This window comes from Lygodium microphyllum, chromosome 30 (assembly GCF_053477565.2).
Source record: "Lygodium microphyllum isolate KBCC chromosome 30, Lygodium_microphyllum_v1.1.10, whole genome shotgun sequence".
NCBI lineage: Eukaryota > Viridiplantae > Streptophyta > Polypodiopsida > Schizaeales > Lygodiaceae > Lygodium > Lygodium microphyllum.
In genome coordinates, this window is record NC_141164.1 from 80030128 (window position 1) to 80053331 (window position 23204).

Here is a 23204-nt window from a genome sequence, read left to right on the forward strand (position 1 = left end):
CAATGCCCTATATTGGAGCCCTACACCCTGATCCACTTTGGCATTTTAGCGAAAGTCTATCACTAAGAGGAGTTAGGCATGTTTTGTGATCACTTGCTCTTTAGGCCACCAAGAATACACAAAATATCATATATTCATACTTGACCAGTCAAGCATTAACCAACTGTACTCAAGTCTCTCCTTTGTCTTTTTACACTCAACTTACTCCATGAACTCCCTTTTTATCTCAAGTTGGGTTGTTTATGTGAGTTGAGCTAAATGCCATTAACTAAGAGGTGCTATCAAGTGGGGCATTGACCCTTGAGTAGATCAATGCTATTAGGAGAATTGTACTATCAAGTTGAGAGTGATTGATGGCTCAATTCAAGTGTAGTGGCCCATCAAAGTGCTTGGGATTGAGTATTGCCCGATTTGAGTAGAGTTGTGCAATCAATCAACTAGCTCTGTTAGTAGCCTTGGCATAAGGAAGGGTCCCCTCTTATTCAAATTGAGTACATCCTTTCTAGATTCACCACCCTTCGTCAATGAAACTAATGCATGTGTGGGATGAGGATAAAAGGGGTTGCAAGGACCCTTTGACAACATGGATAAATAGCAATAAAGACATCATTGAGCAAGCCAAAATCCATGGTTGAAGTGGTGCTTGTCAATGTAAAGCTACTCTAGAGAACACCTCCATGGCTAGACTTAATCTTCTATTTGCTCTTTCTCATGCTCCTAATGAATGTGTGATGGATCTTTACCTTAGAGTACAAGAAAATCATCAAATTCAAGTTGTAAATGTTCAATTGAAAATGTAGTCAGAAGTGGATGGTGATGCACCAACCACTTTCTACTTCGATGAGTTAAAGAAGAAGGGGAAAAGGGAGTGGATCTCCTACATTGAGAATCCCCATGGTTCCAAACTCATCGATCAAGAAGAAATCATAAAGCTCTTCAAAGAATACCTACCTTCCATAATTGGAAAAGGTTATGAGAAGCCTTGGGGAGGGATCTCTTCTTTCTTTATAGTTTATGGCAGAAAGGTATCCCTTAACCAAGCTTGCACTTTGGAGGCCCTTCTCTCAATAGATGAGCTGGGCTTATCCCTCCTTGAAGTCCCCACCAGGAATGGATGGTCTACTTGCAAAACTCTACAAATGCTTATGGGAGTATTGTGGATGAGACTATGCCACCACTGTAAAAAAATGGTGTCGAGAACATATGTTGCAAACTTGTGTCAATTTGGGGTTGATGAAGATGATCCCTAAGGGAATAGAGAGGGTTAAACTATCCCAATGTTGGCCTCTCAAAATGTTAAACCTCTCTTATAAAATCTTGGCCAAAATAATGGTGCTAAGAATTAAAAGCACTTTATCTGTTGTAATACACCCGAGGTAATATGGCTTTGTCTATTAGAGACAAATCAAAAATGTTATATATGGAATCTTATGCTAACAGTTGATTGGGAAATTGCTAGTAACCAATAAATGGTCGTGATCAATATGGACTTTGACAAGGCTTATGATCAAATTAGCTAGGAATTTATTATATGAGCCCTAGATACCATGTGTTTCAAAAGGGGATTCATCAACATTTCTCATATGAGAGCTCATGCTTGACTTCAAGAAATATGGATACGACAGGAGAATGATGGAGTGTTTTGGGCCATCGTGTCCCCGTGACTCTTTCTAGTGGACTTTCCTCTTGTAAATAAAATCTGCGATCAAGGCGTGCTGTCTCCGGAAGAAGAGCATGTGGATGTGAATGCCACTTTTTCGTATCACATTTGAATATATGGCCATGGATTTCTTGCAAAAATTATGTGTAATACCAACATAGAGAGCATGTTGCATATATTTCCTATGGCTACAAGGAAATCAGATAAACTACACTCTTGCTCATCGCAAGCATGATGTTATCTTTGGTAAGTGTTTTTTTTCATCTAAAATACTTGTACTAATCTTTTGCTACACCACAATTATTGTACTTCTGTGTTTTCGCCCAGTGTGGAGTTGCTCAACACATTTGATTCTACCTTAGTTTCTCTAAAGCTCCTTAAGGTTGCCCTTGTTCAGCTCAATGCACATCCTTCTCACTTTGTATCTCTTATTGATATGGCATTGGGACCTTATTCCATTGCAATGAAACTTGGTAAGTAGGAATAACAATATATATACTACATATAAAGCCCTTCAAGGCTTTGCTACTATGATTTTTAGCATTTGATGTCATTTCAATTTATGTTCTAGATTTGTAAGTGGTCTTGATAGTAGTTTTTTGGTATACTACAATTCCGACTATGTCAGCCATTTACAGGTGCACAAGTTACATATTTTAAATATCTAAGGTTTCAAGTGTTTTCTAGGTTGTGGACATAGAAAATATCTACACACATATTGCATATTTCAATTATTGTTGTGTACTATGTAAAAAAGGTTGCATATTTAGTTATGGTGCACTTGGTATCAGCTTATTTGCATATTATAGTTTTTTGTAAGGTTATTTCTTTTGTCAAAATGCTAGACAACTTTAACTAGATTGTCAATGAGGAGCTTGATAAGAACAATTATCATGTTTGAAAGTTTAGGATGATCTATTTCTTGAAGAGAAAAGGTGTTTGGAATTATATTGAAGGAGACATGGAAATAGCATCCAAAGTTCCTGTGGTAGTGATCATGATGTTGTGTGTGCATGCTTAGATGGACTTGGAGATGAACACAAGAGCTTTATATCATCTCTGAATACAAGGAATGATATCCCTAATTTTGCAGACTTGATTTCTATGTTGGTACTTGAGGAGAATAATCTTAGCTTGGATTCCTCTTCTTCTCAAATCAAGAACAAGTCTAAACTAGTGTTTGTGAAAACACGGGATCTAGAGCATGGTAGCTATGGTGGCTCATAGACATAGACTAGATTCGTGTAGACACTAACATGACAGAGACCAAGAGACTTGAGTTAAGAACAGAGAACAAGCAACAAGTACACTATACTGAAGAACAAATTGACAATGACATTGCATTCATCTCATATGAAAATGACAAGCAAGTACAATGTTAAATAGAGTTGGGTAGGTGACAATCTTTCCCTCTATGCCTATGGGATTCTTGTAGTCTGCATATCCTCAACCCATCTGCTCTTACAAAGAGGCAGCATGGATGTGCTTGCAAATCTCAACACCCCTCCTCAATCACAACTAGAAGTGCAAAGTGTGTAGAGGCTTTAGTGAAAGCAACACCTGCAAAGTGTGGGCACATCATAAACGTGGCAAGACACCAGAGACTATCGCAGAAAAGGCTAAGTGTGGGTACCACAAACATGGTAGACATCTAGAGGCTGTAACATGGGCCTCACAAAGTATATAGAGGCTGTAATACAAGGCTACATGAGGAATTTACAAGCTTATGATAAAGGCATTTGGGCTTTAGATATTACAAGGCTAAAACAATCTATTAGAGTAGGCATAGAAGGATTGATGAGACTTGTCCTTCTCTTGGTAGTCTTCTTCTTCTTCTTCTTCTTATTTTTCTTCTTCCTTTGCTCCAAAGTCTTCTTTTTCTTTCATTGCAGCAAGATAGGCCTTTTGGGACCTCTTTCTGGAGTGGCAAAACTTCTCAGTGTGTCCGGTCCTTTTGCAAAAATCACAGAAAAGCTGGTCCTTCTTGCCTTTGTACCTATTGCCAACATATAACACTTGTTCATCTCTAGAGGTTCTTGGTTCTTTCTTGATTTTTAGCTTCTTTTCCTCCTCTAACAGCGATGCCTGGATATCAAAAAGCTTAGGGTTTGGCATATTGATTAATTTGATATGTTATTATATTCAAGAGGCAAACTTTAAGCAGAACACCAATATAAACATCTTCTTCAAGTTTAATGTTGACTCCTGCAAGCTCGGTTAGAAATCCTTCCATGTAATTTAGATGTGTGCAAAGTGGTGTGCTAGGCTTCATGTCAAGCTTGAAAAATTCAATCAAGAGACTATACTTTGATGACTTAGATTGTGCACCAAATAAGGTTTCCAGTCTCTTCCATGTATCATGTGAGGTCACACAGTTATCCACATGGTGGATGTAGTTGTCGTCTAGCTCTAGTTTGATAATGGCGTGCACCTTATCATCAAAATTTTGCCAAGTGACTGTAAGATCTGCCTCATGAGGCTTCTTTTATTTGCCACTTGTGATGTCCTAGAAACCCTTCTTCATTAGGATAAGCTTGATGCAGTTCTACTAGGTGTGAAACCCGACCCCCTTAAAGCGAACTATCAGAGAGTCCTTGCCCATGTTGGAGTTGCAAGACCAATAGAAAATAATCTCCAAAATTCTCAGATTTTACTAGCAGAGGAAATGATCTTGAGTGTGCTAACAAGCACAAGTGCCCAAAAAGCACTAAGTGATTAGTATTAAGGGATACTTGTGGAGCCAAATGCTTTCAAAACTCTTCAATAGGTCTTCAAGAACTTCAAAGATCTTCAATTTTGTATTTCCCTCCTTGATTGATGCTAGAGTAGCCCAAAAGTTCTCAGATCTGATGTAATCCAAAGCTGGCATAAGTGACTAGAGTCACTGGATAAGTGTCAAGAGATACTATGCTTGAATCTTCTTGCAATGCTTCCAAATTTGCCAAGATCTCCCCTCCTAGTTGATTTGATGACAAAGTGATTGCCAAGAACTAAGTAGGATGTCATAATTAGAGTGGCAAGAGGTTGATTTAAGTAGTAGGAGAGAGAAATTGAAGTGAGAGAAAAGCTTAAAGTGGGATAGCTATGGAGTTCACAGTTAGGGTTTGCTAGCAGGCTTGGTTTTTCCTTCTATGTGGGATGTAGACTTGGTCATTTCCCAAGATTTTTTGATGGAAACAAAGCTTGGTAGATAGGATGCCAAAGCCCCATGGTGGCATGTTGAATCACGCAATGCAGGGAGCACGCCAGTGTACAGATGCAGATAGGCACAGAATGAGACATTGAGCTGGAAATCTAACTATGCCGAGGGTTGAGGGAGGCTCAATGTTGATGCTTGCAGTGCCAGGAATAATTGCTCTGAGCAAGGGGGCAACTCTCTAGAAGGATTCATAAACTAAATCGGCCTAGATGGAGAGATCTAACCACTCCAAGTGAGGTAGGTATTGTGTGGCTATGGTTGCCATGGAAGGTTGATGAAGATAGAGTTGAGAAATGAGGTTATTAGTTAGCCTTGGGCAATGATGGAGCAGCACTGAGAGAGTAGAGAGAGGAATTGAGACATGCTAAGCCATACTCAGTTGTGCTCCGATACCATGTGAAAGCATGGGATCTAGAGTATGGTAGCTATGGTGGCTCATAGACATAGACTAGATTCATGTAGACACTGACATGATAGAGACCAAGAGACTTGACTCAAGAACAAAGAACAAGCAAAAAGTACACTATAATGAAGAACAAACTGAAAATGACATTGCATTCAACTCATATGAAAATGACAAGCAAGTACAATGTTAAATAGAGTTGGGTAGGTGACTTTCCCTCTATGCCTATGGGATTCTTACAGCCTGCATGTCCTTAGCCCATTTGCTCTTACAAAGAGGTAGCATGGATGTGATTGCAAATCTCAACAATGTTTTACTCTACTAGCAGACATATAGCTCATGGCAACGACTGAGGTTGTGGTTGTGGTCGTGGTCAAAGTTATGATGAATAGAAAAATAGAGAAGGACAGAGTCCCGAGAAAGTGGAAGTCACAAAGGCCAAGTTGTAGATTCTAATAGGCAACAAAATTTCAGTGATAGTAGAAAGTGCTAGCATTGTGGTTAGAAATGCCACATTTTTCAAAACTATTTTAAAAAAGAAAGTTAAAATTATAAATGATAAAACATCAAGGTAATTATGCATCGAAGTAGAGTAGAAATAATGATGACAGAAGTGAGTAGTTGTTTTTTATGCAACACTTTATGAATACTATGACTGCTAATAGTTCATCAAAGAATGATATATGGTATGTAGATTCAATTACCTCTAACCACATGACTTCTCATGGAGAGTGGTTTAGAGAGGTTTTGAGTCCATATCTCTAGGCTATGTAGAGATAGGGGATGATACAACTCACCCATTACTCATGTTAAAAATGTTCATTTGAGTATACATGATAGTAAAACTAAGTAATTGGTTGATATGCTATATGTAACAAATATTACAAAAGTTTTAGTTTTTGTTGATCAAAATATAGAATAGAGATCGCAAGTTTGATTCACATCTAATGGTTGTTACATAGATGATCCTAAAAATTATTACATGTTGATTGCAAAAAGGAAAATATGCTGGCATATTGTTTACTCTTGATATAAAGTCTACCTAAAATAGATGCTGCTATGTTTGTATAAGGTTCAAGTGTTATGGATGATATTGAAATTTGGCATAAGAGAATTGATGATGTGAATATGTAGCAATTAAAAGGCATGTATTTAAAACACATTGTGGATGATTTGCCTAAGTTTAGAGTTGATGGGATATATAAAGTACGTGAAGCATGTCAATTTGAAAAGCAAGCAAGGCATGCCTTTCCACATGAAAAGTATGTATGTATGAAGCCACTTGAATTGTTATATTCTGATATGTGGGATCCTACAAAGATTATAACTTTAAGTGGTTGCATGTATTATATTTTCTTCATTGATAATGTCTTTGAGTAGAGTTGGATGAGAAGTTTGAGATTTCTTATATTAAAACACCTAGTGTGTTGAAGGCACAAGGGCATCGCTAAAGCACATGGTAGTGATCCAGGTCCATGCAGGTCAAGTAGAGTAAGAAAGCCCGATTGACATGTGATAGCTATGTAGCTCATCACTGTGCATACAGGGGTAAGGTCATATGTAATATGGAATCCACTTGTTTTGAGGATGTAGTGGGTAATGACTATTGGGATCATGCTATGGATAAAGAAATGTGTTGAGGGTTGATATGACTATGTTTTGGTAAAATTTTAATAGATTTTGGTATGGTTTGAATGATGATTGATTGGTTTGGAAGTGAAAGAGAGATTTTTGGATAATCTTGAATAGGTTTGAGAAGCTCATGATGTTTTTCAATGGATACATGATGTGTTGAAATATTCTATTGAGTGCCTCATAGGTTCTGATTGGTTCTATTTAGCTTCTATTTTGTTTTGATTTCTTTTTTTATGAGAGGTTTAATGATGATTGATGTATTTTAAGGGTGTTTGAAAGCTTATTGAATGATTCTTGATGGTCTTGAATAGTTTTAGTTTAGCTAAATGCTTTTTGATGACCTTTTGTATGGTATTGTAGACCTTTTATTGAGCTTATGTAGAGCCTGTAAAATATTACACGGCGCAGTGAACAGAATCTGAGAAAGAGATAGAGAGTACACAACAGATAAGAGGAGAATCAATAAATTCTTTAGCTCCAAACAACTGATACAAAGATGGCTCTGTCCACTCGTGCGCTTCCACTGTGTGAAGCTTAGATGGCAATCTAGACAGAAGATAGGTGAAGAGCTTAAGGCTAGCTGGAACAACAACTCTGACTGGGTGAAAGATGAATGATCGATGGCTGTGAAGGGGTTTAACTTTTATAGCCTGTGAAGGCTGTTAGGTCGGCCTGACTGACCTACCATATGAGTCTCCACTAGTCGGCCATGGAATATTCTAGGGAATATTTCCTTTACCATCGGGCCGGGGGCGCTGCCCCCGGACCCCCGCCAGGGGGGCCACTGGCCCCCCTGGGACCCCCTAGCCACCACCAGGGACCACTTTCGTGGCCCTTGGATCCCAAAATAGGGGCCTCTTTTAACTCCTTTACCCCGCAACTCAATGCAATGTGCCTCGAGTTGCTACCAGCTTAACCACTCCGTCTAACCCAAAGATTAGACCCACAACGGTCACCTTTTTGCCATCCGGTCACATAGACCTCATCTGATATACAAGTCGGGACTCAACCAATGTCCGCTGGGCTCACATTTTGCTTCTCCTCATAGTGGAGGCCTTACAACTTTGAGCACCATGGATCATTGGTGGCACCTAATGAGGGTGGGGCATTGATCATATCTAACAGAGCCTTTGTCTCTGTTTTGTATGCCTTTGTAAGTGTTCTATAGGATAAATGTATAGCTTGGGAAATTCTTATAGTATTAGGAAGAGATGAATACAAGTTCAAAATAGCTCAAATAAGTGAAAGAAGTAGTTGTTGAAGACTCAAGTAAATATTGAAGTGACAGTGACACTGTTGAGCTATGAAAGGACACTATAGTGGCTTTGGTGACTCTTCATATCAGTCATACCTCTTACGAGGGTTATCCATGACCAAAGAGGGATTATGGATGATTATTCTTCATTATTTCAATATACTATTGAGAGAGAGTATATGTGAGAGAGATAGAGTATGAGAGAGTCAATTTTCTATGAGAACCATTGTATCTACATGAGAAAGACTATGAAGACTATGAAGACGATGAAAAATGAATACTATGTGATGATTTTCATTCAAAGTCGATCTTTATTTTGTGTCACTCTGGTTTTTTTGATGGATTCTATGAAGAATATGAAGAATGTATTAAAGTTTTGTTATGATAAATCTGTAGGAGAATTATTATATGATGTTGCATGAAGATTTGATAAGATTGTTGTTGTTTTTCTTGTTGTGGTTGATTAAACTATGTAAAACATGCTTGTTGATGATGGTGTCTCTCTTGGGGCTTCATGTTTTTGGTACACAGTTGGGGAATAGTGCCATTAACAAGGACTAATAGAAGCTGAAAATAGAAGAAGTGGTTCCGTTGAAAAGGAAGAAAAGTAATGGAAGATTGGAGAATCCTTGCAACTATTGAAAATTTGGATATCTTCATTGCCAAAGCCACTTTCTACAAGAAGTGCATCCCTCAATGGTGGCGAAGCATGTCACTATCTTGATGCAAGTCTTACGTGACAGACTGATTCCACTATCTTTTGAAGCATCAGAAAGTTGTATCACAATAGCTAATTGTTTTCCATAAAACTAAAAAGAGAAGCAAAAATAGAGAGAATGACTATCCATAGGAGATCTGACCTTTATCAAATAATTTCTAGACATCATCAAGTGGGAGATTGTGAAGAAGCTTCAAGAGTCATGGTTAGTTGAAGTTTACAAGAGTAAGATAGAAAAAAGTTAGAATTTGTTTGTATGCTCAACAGCAAGATATGTGGGATACTTGGTGCACTTACAACCTTTTGTTTGTCCAATTAGCAACTCACTTTGGAACCTAGTAGACATAGTGTTCTTCACAACCTATGTTATTAAAACCTTCCAAATTTTGTATTATTAGGATGGTGGCATTATGGCGATCCTTAAAAGAATGTGTTTTGATACCTTCAAAACTGAAGCCCTTTTGATTCTATTCTGTTGAGTACAAAAAAACTAGGTAGAGCTAACTCCTTGATGAATGGCATGATCAAGAGGTAAGCATTAGAACGAGTCCTGAGTACATGAGAAGAGAGAAGGCAAAAGTCAAAGCTAAGAATAGGCTAGTAGCAAAAGCCTCCTTTAACACCCTTGTGGCACTCTTTACAAAAGTCCCCATGGTGACTCAAGGTTCCCTTTTTAGTCAGATCCGTCCTGGAAATATTGATAGCAGGCCAATAAATGTAGTCATGTTGTCCATCTTTAAGGGAGAGTACAATGAAGACCCTAATCTTCATGTAGCTGAGTTCATGGTGGTAGTGTATGTGGCTAACAATGCCAGAGCCCTCGAGCATTGGTTGGTGATATTCCTACCACTTTCAAAGGCACATTGTTTTAGTGGCATGAGAAACAAGCAAGGAGAAACTTTTGGCACATGGGTTTTGGTCTTCCTCACTAAATTCAAGCATTAAGTTTTTGAAGAGTAGACGCGAGAGGAGTTCATGAACTTAAGTCAACCCCCTGGTGAATGGGTGGAAGCATATTTCTTTATAATGAAATCCATACTAAAGTGATGGACCAACTATCACTTAGATGAAGCATCCAAAAGGGAGTTTTTCTTAAAGATCTACAACCAAAAGTTTGTCAATTTGTGGAATTGAGAAGACTAGTCAACTTGCAAGGTGCAAGGTTGTATGATGAAGTTGAAGTAAGGGTGTCAATGACCTCAGTAAGAGGAGTCTTACCTCCTCCCATGCCAAGAATGGTATACCTACCAAATGTAGTCCCAAGGACTGTCCCCTACCCCTATCCTCAAATGCAAATAGTGGCACAATACAGTGCATTGAATCCACAGTGCCGCAAACAACAATATTTCAAATGATAGTTTAACCACAACAAAAGTGGTCTTAAACAGTCCCTCCCAATGGCAACTCAAAAACAACAACATTGGAACCCTATCAATTGGAACCAATAACCACCATTCTCAATAGGAGATCAGAATCAAAATCAGCACAAAGGTTTCTTTGGATCAACCCAACCAATCTATATAGTGATTATAGATGCTTTGCAAAATCCTAGTGCAAGTACTCAAGGAGGAGAAAATTTGAAGGACTATTTTTCCAATTTAGACACAAGTATCAAGAAAGAGCCATTGGATATGATTACACAACAGCTGGAGACACTGATGATGAATACCGCCAACATATCCATTTCTACAGGAGGTGAAAGAGATGTGATGCATCTAATACATGGTCCGAAAAGTGCCATCAGGTGGGACATTTAGCCACTGAATATATCTGAAAACCAACTATCCCTAGAGCCTTATGTTTGTACTATTTTAGGAAGAACCATATAGAATATGCTTGCTCTGTGAAAGGGAGATACATGAAAGAAGGAAGAAAGATGAAGAAGCAAGATTCAATTTCGGAATCCAAGATGACAACCCATGATATTAGACCAAATCCTAGAGAGTTCGGCTCTAATTTTGGCCCAATGAGGTTTCCCTCTCACACAGTTATAAAGGACGACAGTCTGGCAATGGCCAGAGATCAAAAGTTGAGTGTTACAGATATGGATAAAAGTGACATATCTCACTAAATTGCACAAACCCTAGAAGGTCCATGGACTACAAACCCTTACGTAGTAGATGCAAAGGAGAAGGCCATACTGTAAAAGACTATCCCAATCTAGCTCTCATGAAAGCTAACACCATTAACAACCAACAAAAGACCCAAGAACCTGTCTCCAACTTGGTGGAATTGGAAGTTACCACAATAACATATGCCAAGAAAAGAGAACCCACAGTTCCAAAAGAGAATGTGCCCTTTGTCAAAAGGGTGAAGTTCAATCTTCCAAAAGAGAAAAAAAACAATAGAGAACATAACAATATAGTACATAGCAGTCTAGTATCATAGAAGGATATAGAGACAGTTACAAAGACATGACCAAATGTCCAAGAGATAGATGATGTAGAAGTACCCTTGATGATAGAAGAAGTGCAGATGTTGCTGGTTCTAGAGAAAAGAGAAAAGATAAATGTGGGTGTTGCCCCATTCCCTAGCCGATTGGAGAAGCGTGTGGATCCCATCAAAGAATATGGTTTTTTCAAAGATCTAGACACCTTTAGACTAAACCTAACATTTTGAAAGTTGCTAATGATGTTTGCTAGCTACTACAAAAAGAAATTTAAAATTATACTGACAAGAAGATGTGGCCTAAGGATCTCGACACTCCAGAGATTGGCATTTGGATTGAAGGACGTCTTATAGTGGATGCATTAATTAATAGAGGCTCATCAGTGAACATAATGATGGATGTGACAATGAAGGATCTAGGCCTGCAAGGTATGTAGCCTACATAGTGGCTTATTAGACTCATAGACCAAAGTAGAATGAATTCTTTGGGCATTCTTCCATATGTGAAGACAACCTTGGTAGGAAGATACTATTGATTGACCTATTTGGTAATAAAACTAAATTCTTACGAGACCTCATATCCTTTGCTATTGGGAAGACCATGGCTTTTTGAAGTAAGTACATGGATAAATTGGTTCAAAGGAACCCTAACCCTAGGTAGAGGACCCAACAAAGTGGTGTTGAAGTTGTATGGCTCATAAAAAGATAATGGATCCACCTTCATTGAAGTCTTAAGAAACTCCTCTAATGAAGTTACAAATGGCAGATCAGGGAGACAAAGAAGCTATCAAACAAAACTTTTCCAAGAAAATAGAGGCGCAGTCCTTGATAGTGGGCACTATAAGCCAACTTTCAAAAGAAGAAAAGTCCATGTGTCGATGGGTGAATACTTGTTGCTTGAACCAAGAATGACTGTTGAAATCACATCTAATAGTGAGATAGAGGCATGGATGTATTGTTCTCCCTATTACATGGCTGTAGTAGAGCTAGAGATAGAAGTAGAGCCAGAGACAGAAGTAGAGGCAAAGGACACAACAAAGAATACGTTCTTCTCTTATAGAGTCCCTACACCGAGGCAAAAACATAGTTTGAAAAGAGCAATGATGATAGTGAAAAAGAAGATTATGAAATAAAATTGGAATAATCTATCTAGCATGAAGAAAATATAAATAAGGGTGAAGTTTCAAAGGCTATAAAAGCTGAAGATCCCATGCTATTGGATAGAATGATTCTGGTATCCTTTGGATTAGTAAATGAATTGCATTATAGGAAAAATATCCATAAGCAATGATAAAGAAGAATAAGACTTCCTTCAATAGTTACTCTTGTCGTTGGAATTTACCCTTCTCAAGAAAGGAGGACGACGATGCATCTTGCCAACAACTACCAGTCGTGCAACCCAAGCATAACTTCGAAGGTTCTTGTTGTGTGAAGCTCCTTGAGGCATCCTCAGAAGATGAGTCCTCAAGTCAAGAGATAATGAGCCCTCCCATAAAATTTCAAATAGCCTTGTTACCCTTTTAGCATTCCAAGGATCAAGCTCAGTTTTCATTGAAAGAAGAAATCAGTTTCTAGTGGAGCATTAGAAGAGGAGGCCGCTCCCTTGAAGGAGTCGACATGTGACCTTTATTCACAAAGTGGAAGGTGAAAAGTAATTAAGTTTCATGGATACAAATGGCACTAAATGTTAGCTGAAGATGGGTACTAGCCTTTTAGAAGAGGAGTTGTCGGTCCTGCATGACCTATCGAAAGAGAACTTGGACGTGTTTGCATGGTCATATAAAGATCTAAAGGAGATTGATCCAATGGTGTGTCAAACCACATCAACCTTGAACTTGATGCTAATCCTGTGAGGCAAAGAAAGGGGCACATGAATCCGAATTACCAAAGCCCTAGTGAAATCCAATTTGTTGAAGCTCCTTGAAGCTGAGTTTATCTACCGAGTGGCCAATAGTGAATAGGTCTCACCGATTGTGGTAGTACCCAAGAAGAATAATGGAAAGTTGTGAATATGTGTGGACTTATAAAATTTGAATTCCAAGATTAAGAAGAATCATTTCCCAATTCCTTTCATAGACCAACTATTGGATACATTGGACATAAACTCTATTGTTACAAAAGATGTAAAGTTTACACGGATTGCTGATTGTGACAAAGCATTCAACACCAGAAAGTAGTGTTTGATTGGAATACCCAACTTGCAACCTTTGGATTGGATGAATGAATTCCATGTATACACTAATGCATCTCTTGAAGGGTTAGGTGCAGTCTTATGTCAAAAAGGCTTCTCAAAGTTAGATCAATCTATTTACTATGCAATTCGTAAGGTCACATATCAAGAAGAAAACTACACAGTGATGGAGCTCGAATGCCTTGCAATGGTGTGTGCCTTAGAGAAATTTTGACACTACCTGTTGTTGATGCACATTTTATGTGGATCATGAGGCTCTATCCTTCCTGATGAACAAAGCAAATGTGAAGGGAAGAAAGATGAGATGGCTCCTTCTATTCTAGGAGTTTGAATTTGAAGTGGTGACCAAACTCGGTCGCTCCCATGTCCTAGCTGATCATCTATCGCATATCCCTCAGAGAGTGACAAAGAGGAGTAGGATGAAGTGTTGAGAAGATGTGTTGTAGAAGACAAGATTGAGATAGTTCTAAAAGCATGTCATGACAAGCCCTATGGCAAACACTTTATAGGAGAAGCAACCACGAGAAAGGCTCTGCTCGCGGAATACTGGTGGCCAACCCTCCATAAAGATACCTAGGACTATTGCAAACATTGTGATGTTAGCAATTGGGAAAGCCTACTAAAACTAGCACGATGCCATTACAACCCATTCTTCCCCTAAAGATGTTTAAGTAGTGGGACATTGACTTCGATGGCCCCATCGATTTGCCAACTAAAGGAAGGAGAACATATATATTTTGGTTTGTACTGACTACGTGACAAAGTGGTGTGAAGCAAAAACTCTCAAATGAGATGTGGCAATAGTGTGGCCTTGTTTCTGTAGTATGAGAATATCATTACCCATTTTGGCAATCCCTTAGAGTTGGTTAGTGATAGAGGTACTCACTTTCTCAACAAGATTATGGAAGAATTGATAGATCTTTACAAGATTTGCAATCATAAGTCCTTTGCTCAATCCTTTACTCGATCCTGATGGGGACGATTGCTGGACATCATCATGATTGGGACAATTGACTTATAGAGGCCCTCTGGGAATACAAAACCTCCCATAAGTTTGCTACATGAGAGACACCTTTCTAGTTGGTGTATGGTACAAAAGTCATTTTCCTTGTAGAGCTGGAACTACCTTCTCTACAAGTGGGTATCAAAAAACGCTTAGGTGATGATGAGTCCCTGTAGCACCATCTCTTGCACTGGGAATATATGGATGAGACTTGCTGAATAGTCCTTTAGTGTATAGAAGCTACCCAAGCTTGACGGAAGGCTTACTACGACAACTTCATCAAGTATGAGGAAATGGCCTATGACTCGAGATTCGGTAAGTTCCCATGAAAACTACAACAATGCTGGATGGGCCCTGATAAGGTACTTATTGTCAACCCTAAGATCTCTGTTTAGATATAGGTTGGGGATGCCTCTGATAATCCCTTTCTAATTAATGGCTATTGTCTTCATTCTCATCCTAATAAGGTGGCCTTGTTTTTCTAGCCCCTCATAGCCACCTCCCACCCCTACCTTGCTCCCTTCTCGTTTGATCCAACAAAGGCGGCGAGGATGGTTCTGATACATGGTATTCCTGTCATTCTCCTCTTGGAATTATATATATATATATATATATATATATATATATATATATATATATATATATATATATATATATATATATATATATATATATAGATCATGGGAGAAAATGACTTCGGTCCCTATCATGTCGATCTATTCTTTGAGAAAAGATGAAAACACCATCGATAGTATAAAAAAATAATGAAAAATGAAAAAAGGAAAAACTGTTATGGGAAAAAAGGAAGAAATTTCATGTTACAACATGCCTTGTTCCAAGAAAAAGTGGCAAACACCCTTGGAAAGGAAGCTTACTATGGAAAAGGTGGCAATACCTCATAGTTCAGATCTATTGTTTCCCTAGTCAATCTTCCAAGTTGCAATTTCGAAGCCACCTCCGTTGATGCATTGTATCTTGCAACTCCATCAGTACATCTGACTCCTACATTAGATGGCATCTCTCACCTGTAATTGAAGTTTCCAATTTGTTGGCTACTCCATGGGTATGTATCTTCATTGGCCGAATCTACTAGACATCATCAACCAGATGAAGCCAATCCTCATCAACAATCTCTTGAGTAACGTGAGCTTTCATCCTAGCCAGATTGGGGATGTGAGTATGGGGGGTTACCCTATGTATTTATCAAACTAGTGTGAGACAAAGGGTGGGGTGACTAACTAGTCCTTGCCCTTTTAAATCCAAATGAGATATTAGATGTATGAATGGAGTATTGCACACATGGGATGGACCTCTCAATGCACAAAGCATAATTGTTCATGTGAAAAACACTATAAGGCTCCTTGGCATTCCTTCTTGCATCGTATGCCAGCGTAGGTAGGGCGAGATGCACTATTGTACCATCAATTGCACACAAGGTATACAACCTTTGCACAAGCGATAGTGAGGATTATATCAATGGGTGTGAGGAACTTGATTGCCCTCCTATATCTATCAACAGAACGTGAGACCGAGGAGAGGTTGAGCATGATTGATTTCCCTTTCATCACCTTAGAGAGGTGAGATTTGAGGAACGTTACGACAATTGGCATCAGATACGTTCTCGTTTCTTTATGTACACATGGGATGGGCCTCTGCCTTTACTACATACACATCACTTTGTTCGGCGCACTGCACTACAAGGTTCCATAGCCTTCCTTCTTGTACCTATGCCAGATGAGTTGGGATACATTGATGCACCATTAACTGTGCACACTAACATACTTGTTCTGAAACACCCTTCTTGTGAGATATGAGTTCCAATCCTTCTCCTTGAGTAATGTGAGCTATGGGGTGAGCCATTGATCTATCCTCCTAACATGAGTTACTGTTGAGATTGAGTGTTGTCTTCTTTGCCATTGACAACTTATCAGGTTTTTCTCAACAATGCTACCTCCTTGGGTGTTGCTACCTGGTCCCTGCCATGATGGAAATGTACTATGGTAGCGAATTGTTGTACCTCCTGTGGATGATTTCAACTCCCGAGCACTACATGTCAATGACAATCTACATCAACTAACTGAATAGGCCAAGTGTTTTTAACCCTACCTCTTGCATTCCTTTATATGTATGTCATGTTTTAAGTGTGGGGATATACAGGTATGGGTTATGGTCAAATGTTCGGCCCCTATTGATTAGTCAATTTGATCTGTTCATGTCTCAAGTGTGGAGACACATATATTGATTCTTGTACGATCTCCTATTTTCTTTATCCCCTATCGAGGTTTCCTTCTCCCCTTCCACCCTATTTTACCTCCTTTCCACGGTTTTCTCTTGTTGTTTTGATTATTTCATCATTTGGCTTGTCCTCCATGTGAATGCATCCTACATTTACCAAAATTATAATCTGCCCTTATAGCCATGTTTGTCCCTTTGAACTGACCATTTTTCCTTTTTATAGCTCTTGGTTTCAAGCAATGGCTCATGAGTTATTAATTTTTGAAGAATTTTATGCGAATCATATGTATTTCCATGTGAATGTGCCTTTTTCACACCGAAACTACAGTTTGATGTGATAGCCTTGATCTTCCCCTTTCTGAACACTTTTCCTTTAGATAGACCATCTTTCTAATGCATGGCTTAGCCATTATTAATTGTCGCATGTTTTTTTGAGTTTATTTTTATGCACTTTTTGTATTTTTTTCATGTGAACGCACTCTTTTCTCATTAAAAATGGCATTCTATTTGGATAGCCTCGAGCTATCAGTCCCCCCCAAATATTTTTCATTTTTCTTCCCCCTCATTTTGACCTACTGATTTATGTTATTAATTTTTAATTGTGTTTCCTTACATGTTTTTGCCTCTTTTTTCATGTGAATAGCCTTACATTTGGATTGGATAGCCTTATTGATCACATTTGGATTGGATAGCCTTATTGATCACCATTCCTTATGTATTTTTCCTTTTTGTTGCCCCTTGTTTGGACTTACAGATTGTTTGGAATTACTTTTTGTTCTAATTTTTTGGTGTCTTTTTATCGTTTTTTCCATGTGAACCACCCCTTTAGTCATCGGAACCATGTTCTGACTAGATAGCCCCATCCAACTCATCCACCCAATTTTTTTTTCTTCTTGCTACATTCAATTTTTACTTTTTTATTTTTTATTAATTTTTAATTATGTTGTGAGATTTTATTTTCTATTTTTTCCATGCAAACGGGTCCTATTCTCTATATTTAGACGTAACAAGACATCACATTTAACACGTGGAAAAGGTATAGCCATGTCTAACACCTCATTACAAACATTTTTTCTTGTTTCCACATTTCATTCCGACTAACAGATTTTTCAAAATTAATTTTCGCGTGCTTTTATGTGGTCGATTTTCCATATTTTTCCATACGAACCCCCTATTTACTATTCAACGTGCCAGACATGTTGTTTGTGCCATTCCTCCAATCGCCCTACCCAGTTTTACTTTTTACGACGTGTTCATCCGATGCCCGACTCCCTTCGAATTAAATTTTCCATTAAATTTTGTTCCCTTCCCTCCCCACATGTCGTGTACGGCCAATTTTTGCCTCGTAATGTGTGTGGGCATTCAATGTTTCGCACTTGGCAACCTTGACTTCTCCCCTGCTCTCATTCATTCGCATTATCACAAATTTTTTAACCTCTCACTCGCGTTGGTGCACGGGATGGGACTTATTTTTGAAAACCAAAATTAAACACCACAAAATGGTTTTTTTTAAATCATTACCCCCCTCTCAACCATTCCATGCCCCCATCTGCTTCTTTCTCTTCCCTCTCTCTTTCTCTCTCCTCGACCCTCCTTTTCCTCTCCTCTCCTCTCGCCCTCTCTCTCTCTCTCTCTCTCTCTCTCTCTCTCTCTCTCATAGGCCAGTTTTGGTCTTTAGAAGACGTTAATATAACTTTCTTTCTTTTCTTTCTTTCTATCTCTCTCCTACTCCTTTCTCCTTTCCCATCTCTTTCTCCTCCTCCTCCTCCTCTTCCTCCCCTCTCTTCCTCCTCCTTGACCCTTGCTTGTGATACCTCTCGCACTCCCGCTTGTGCCGCCACCTCCCCCTCCTCTTGTGCTCCTCACATGTGCCCTTTTTGCTTCCGCTCGTGCCCGCCCTTGCTTTGCCTTCTTGTAGCACGGCACCCTTCACCAATCCCTCCCTTGCCTAGCCTCCCTTCTCCACCTGCCTAAGCCAGCCACACCCACCCCTTGACCACTCGCCTACTCCCCCCTTCCCTACATTCCCCATCTGCCCCAACCCCCCCTTGTTCCCCCCTCCGTCCACCCCCTCTCATCCCCCTTGCCCACTCGGCCCACTGAACTACACACACACACACACACACACACACACATGCACATGTATGCACGCACGTATGCATGCACGCACACACACACACACACACACACAAACCCCAATTCCACCCCCCCTTCCAAGTAAAATTTTTTTTGCCCTTCCCCACCTTCGAACGTGTGCCAAAAATATTTCCTCCCCCTTGTGCGCGTGTTGTTCATGATTGCAGTGTTCATGCGTGGTGCGCAGATCGGTCGCAGATAGCTCACGTAGTGAATCCCTGAAGGTCCCCAAGAACAATGAACTCTACCTTTTTGCACAAAAAACAATGTAAAAGCATGCACGACAAGAGGCAAGAGACAAATTGGGTTCAATCTCCCCCATGCCTTGTGTGAGCGCTTCACAAAGCATGTATTTTATGTATATTTCAATCTTCATGCTCAATAATAGCCCAATTACAAAAATATGACAAGCTTTTAGCTTTTGAGTTTGCTTTCTACAAAAATAGGAAAATAAAGCTAATGGACGGTGCCCATAGAGTCTGGCATGCCCAATCTCAATGTCCAAATAGAAATAACATATCTGGGCGCATAAGCGCATACAAAATAATAATCAATAATCAATGTCTCAATAGACATAACAAAATATAGGCGTGGCGCCTATCAAAATATAATCCAAAGGTCGAATACTCGCTAAACTCCAATGCTTTCCTCCGCCACTGCTGCTATCTCTACACATCAACTGAAGCATTCACAATCGTTAGTAAAATAATACAATTAAACCGACAAAAGTGAATGCCTAGCAGTCTTCAACTACATAAATAAATCAACTGGTTAGAAATAAATCCTAACCTTAATTTATTACAAGTGCGCACTCTAAACTCATAAACGTTTATTAATTTAATATGCATTTTGCGGAATCACCCGCTATGGAATCACCCATGTACACACTAAATTAATGAAACGCCCGAAAAGGACAGGCGTCCCCATCAACTTCTCGCACAAAGAATCCTCTTTGTGTATGAGCCCCGGTCATCTAAGTTTACGGAATCCACCGTAAAACCTCACGGAATCCACCGTGGCACGGAATCCACCGTGGAATATACCTCCTGGCATCATACCCCCAGGGTGGGATAGCAATTGACCTCAATTGCTATTAGCTCAATGTGGAGCTAACAGAGTGGGGAAAGCATTTAAGTCTCTAGCGTGCATCCATTGTGCTTCCTCTACAGGATGGTTCTTGAATTTTACTAGATATCTAGAATACCTTCGGCCAGTTCTAGTGGTCATGTAGTCAGTGTCTATGATGGCTTCTGGTTCAAGTATTTCGGTCTCTTCCTCTAATAAAGGTGGGTTTTCATAAACAGGGTGGATAGGTAATTGGCCTCTAAATGGTCTCAATAAACTAATGTGAAATGTATTGTGAATTTTCCAATGAGATTGCAATTCTAACTTGAATGCATTATCATTAATCTTATGAATGATTCTAAATGGTCCATAAAATCTAGGAGCTAATTTGACAACTGGATGTCTATCTACACTTTGTAGTCTACGTTTTTCTATTCTAAGCCAAACATAATCATCAACTTTGAAATTCATAGCTTGTCTTTTCTTTTTGGCTTGTTTGGTATATGATTGTTGGGCTTTAGCAATCATATCCTTAACCTCATAAAAAATATTGTTATGCATAGTAGCAATATCATCAGCACTCTGTATTCTATTAGACAAAGATGCAACAGGTGTAGATAATCTATATCCATAAATAACTTCAAAAGGTGCTTTCTTTGTAGATGTGTGCGATGTATTGTTGTATGCAAACTGTAATAAATGCAAATGAATATCCCATGTCTGAGGTTTAGAGATAGTATATGCACGTAAAAGATCTAGAATGGTGCTATTTGTGGCTTCTGTTTGTCCATTTGTTTCTGGATGAAATGCAAATGAGAAATCAATCTTTGTGCCTAGATTTGCAAACAGGGTTATCCAAAAATTGTTACAAAATCTAGAATCACGATCTGAAATAATCACTTTTGGCAATCCATGGTTAGTAAAAATAGTTTTCAAAAATAATTGTGCTACTTGTGATGCTGTTAAAGTTTTCTTACATGCAATGAAATATGCTTGCTTACTAAATCTATCTACAATTGTCCAAATCATGTCATGGTTAGATTTAGTATTTGGTAAACCAGTAATGAAATCCATAGAAATATGTTCCCAAGGTTTAGATGGAATAGACAAAGGCATTAATAATCCATACTGTTTACCATGATGTCTCTTTATTCTTTGACAAATCAAACATTCAGAAACGAAATTAGATACATCTGCATCCATATGCGGCCAATAAAAATCTTCAGTTAACATGCGTAATGTAGATATGATACCTCTATGACTTTGATATGGGGGACAATGAATTTCATTCAAAACAAAAGATCGGAATGGAATAGTAACACACAGTCTCTTTTCAAAAAACATAAATCCATCATTATATGACAATGAATCAACAGGAATGAAATTATTTTGAACTAATTTTTGCCAATCAGAATGAAAAGTAATATCCTGGTGATATGTACCTTTCATAGCAATCAAAGAATCAAAAGATATGATAGAAATATTATGAATTGCAGGTCTTCTACTCAATGGATCAGCAACTACATTTTCTTTTCCAGGTTGGTATTGAATAATAGGATGAAAACTTTGAATGAAGGAAGCCCATTTGATATGACGGTCAGAAATTTGGGGTTGGTTAAGTAGATGTCTAATGCTTTGCTGGTCGGTCTTTATCATGAATTCTGAACCCATTAAATAATGCTTCCATTGTTTTAATGCTTGTACAACTGCTAATAGTTCTTTGTCATAAGTGGAATATTTGAGCTCAGAGGATTTCAACTTAGAACTAGAATATGCTATTGGATGATTGTCTTGCATTAGTACGGCTCCTATTCCTGATCCGCTAGCATCGGTCACAACTAGAAAGAATGGTCTATTAAAGTCAGGCAACTGTAGAACAGGGGCATTGGTTAATACACGTTTCAGTAAGGATTTCTGCTGAGTTTCAGTCCATTGATAAACAATTCCTTTCTTAAGAAGTTTTGTTAATGGTAAAGCAAGTAATGAAAAATTACGTACAAACTTCCTATAGAAACTAGCAAGACCAAGGAATGAGCGTAACTCAAGCACATTTTTAGGAACAAGCCAATGCAATATTGCATCAATTTTCTTAGGATCAACTTTTATTTCTTCTTTTGATACAATATGACCTAGATATTCTATTTCTGTCTTAAAGAATTCACTCTTTTCAGGATTTGCAAACAATTGATTTTCTTTCAGTAATTGAAAAACTAATGATAAATGCTCATAATGCTCTTTTTCACTTTGACTGAACACCAAAATATCATCAAAGAAAACAATCACACAATATTGATATTTCAGAAAAATACGGTTCATCATTCTACTGAAAGTAGCAGGTGCATTAGTCAATCCGAATGGCATGACTAAGAATTCGTAATGGCCAAACTGTGTCCTGAATGCAGTCTTAAATATGTCGGATCTATCTAGCCTCACCTGATGATATCCAGACTTAAGGTCAATTTTACTAAATATAGAAGATCCTTGCAGTTTGTCCATAAGGTCATCAACTCTAGGTATAGGATACCTATTCTTTACAGTGATCTTATTTAATGCTCGGTAGTCAATACACATACGATAGGTATTATTCTTTTTCTTGACTAAGAGTACAGGTGCACCGAATGGAGAACTGCTAGGTCGAATTAAGCCTCTATTTAGTAATTCTTCAACTTGACTCTGGATTTCTTTTTGCTCTATTTGATTGTGCCTATATGGTGCTTTGCAAGGTGGTTGTGTACCAGGTATTAGATCAATCTTATGGTCTTCTGGACGTGAAGGTGGTAAACCTGGTGGTAGGTCTTCTGCAAAACAGTCCTTAAAATATGCAAGAAATTCCTTATGCCTAGGATGCATATGATTTTCCTTTGCGTGCAATTCATTCACCCAAATGAGATATGATTTAGTATTCTTGCGTAGTGCACGTTTTGCTTGAGTATGCGAAAGCAGTGGAAAAATATGAGATGCATGTATACCATATAATGTAATAGATTTTCCTTGAAAATTAATATTCATTGTGTGCGTAGAATAATCTATATTTGGATTATGCTGGTGTCTCCATGGCATTCCTAGAATAATGTCGCTTGACTGTAATGGGACAACTAAGAAATTTCTTCTTTCAATATATGAACCAATTTGAATTTCTAAATCTTGTACTTCTTGTGTGCCATTGTAACTAGTGCCTAAAAATGCAGCTTTTATGCGATAATGCATAGGTACAGTATGTAATTTCAATTCCTTTACCAATTTTGCGGAAATAAAGTCATGAGTACTACCGTCATCATGCAATATAGTTCTTTCCTTTCCATGCACCATACATTTC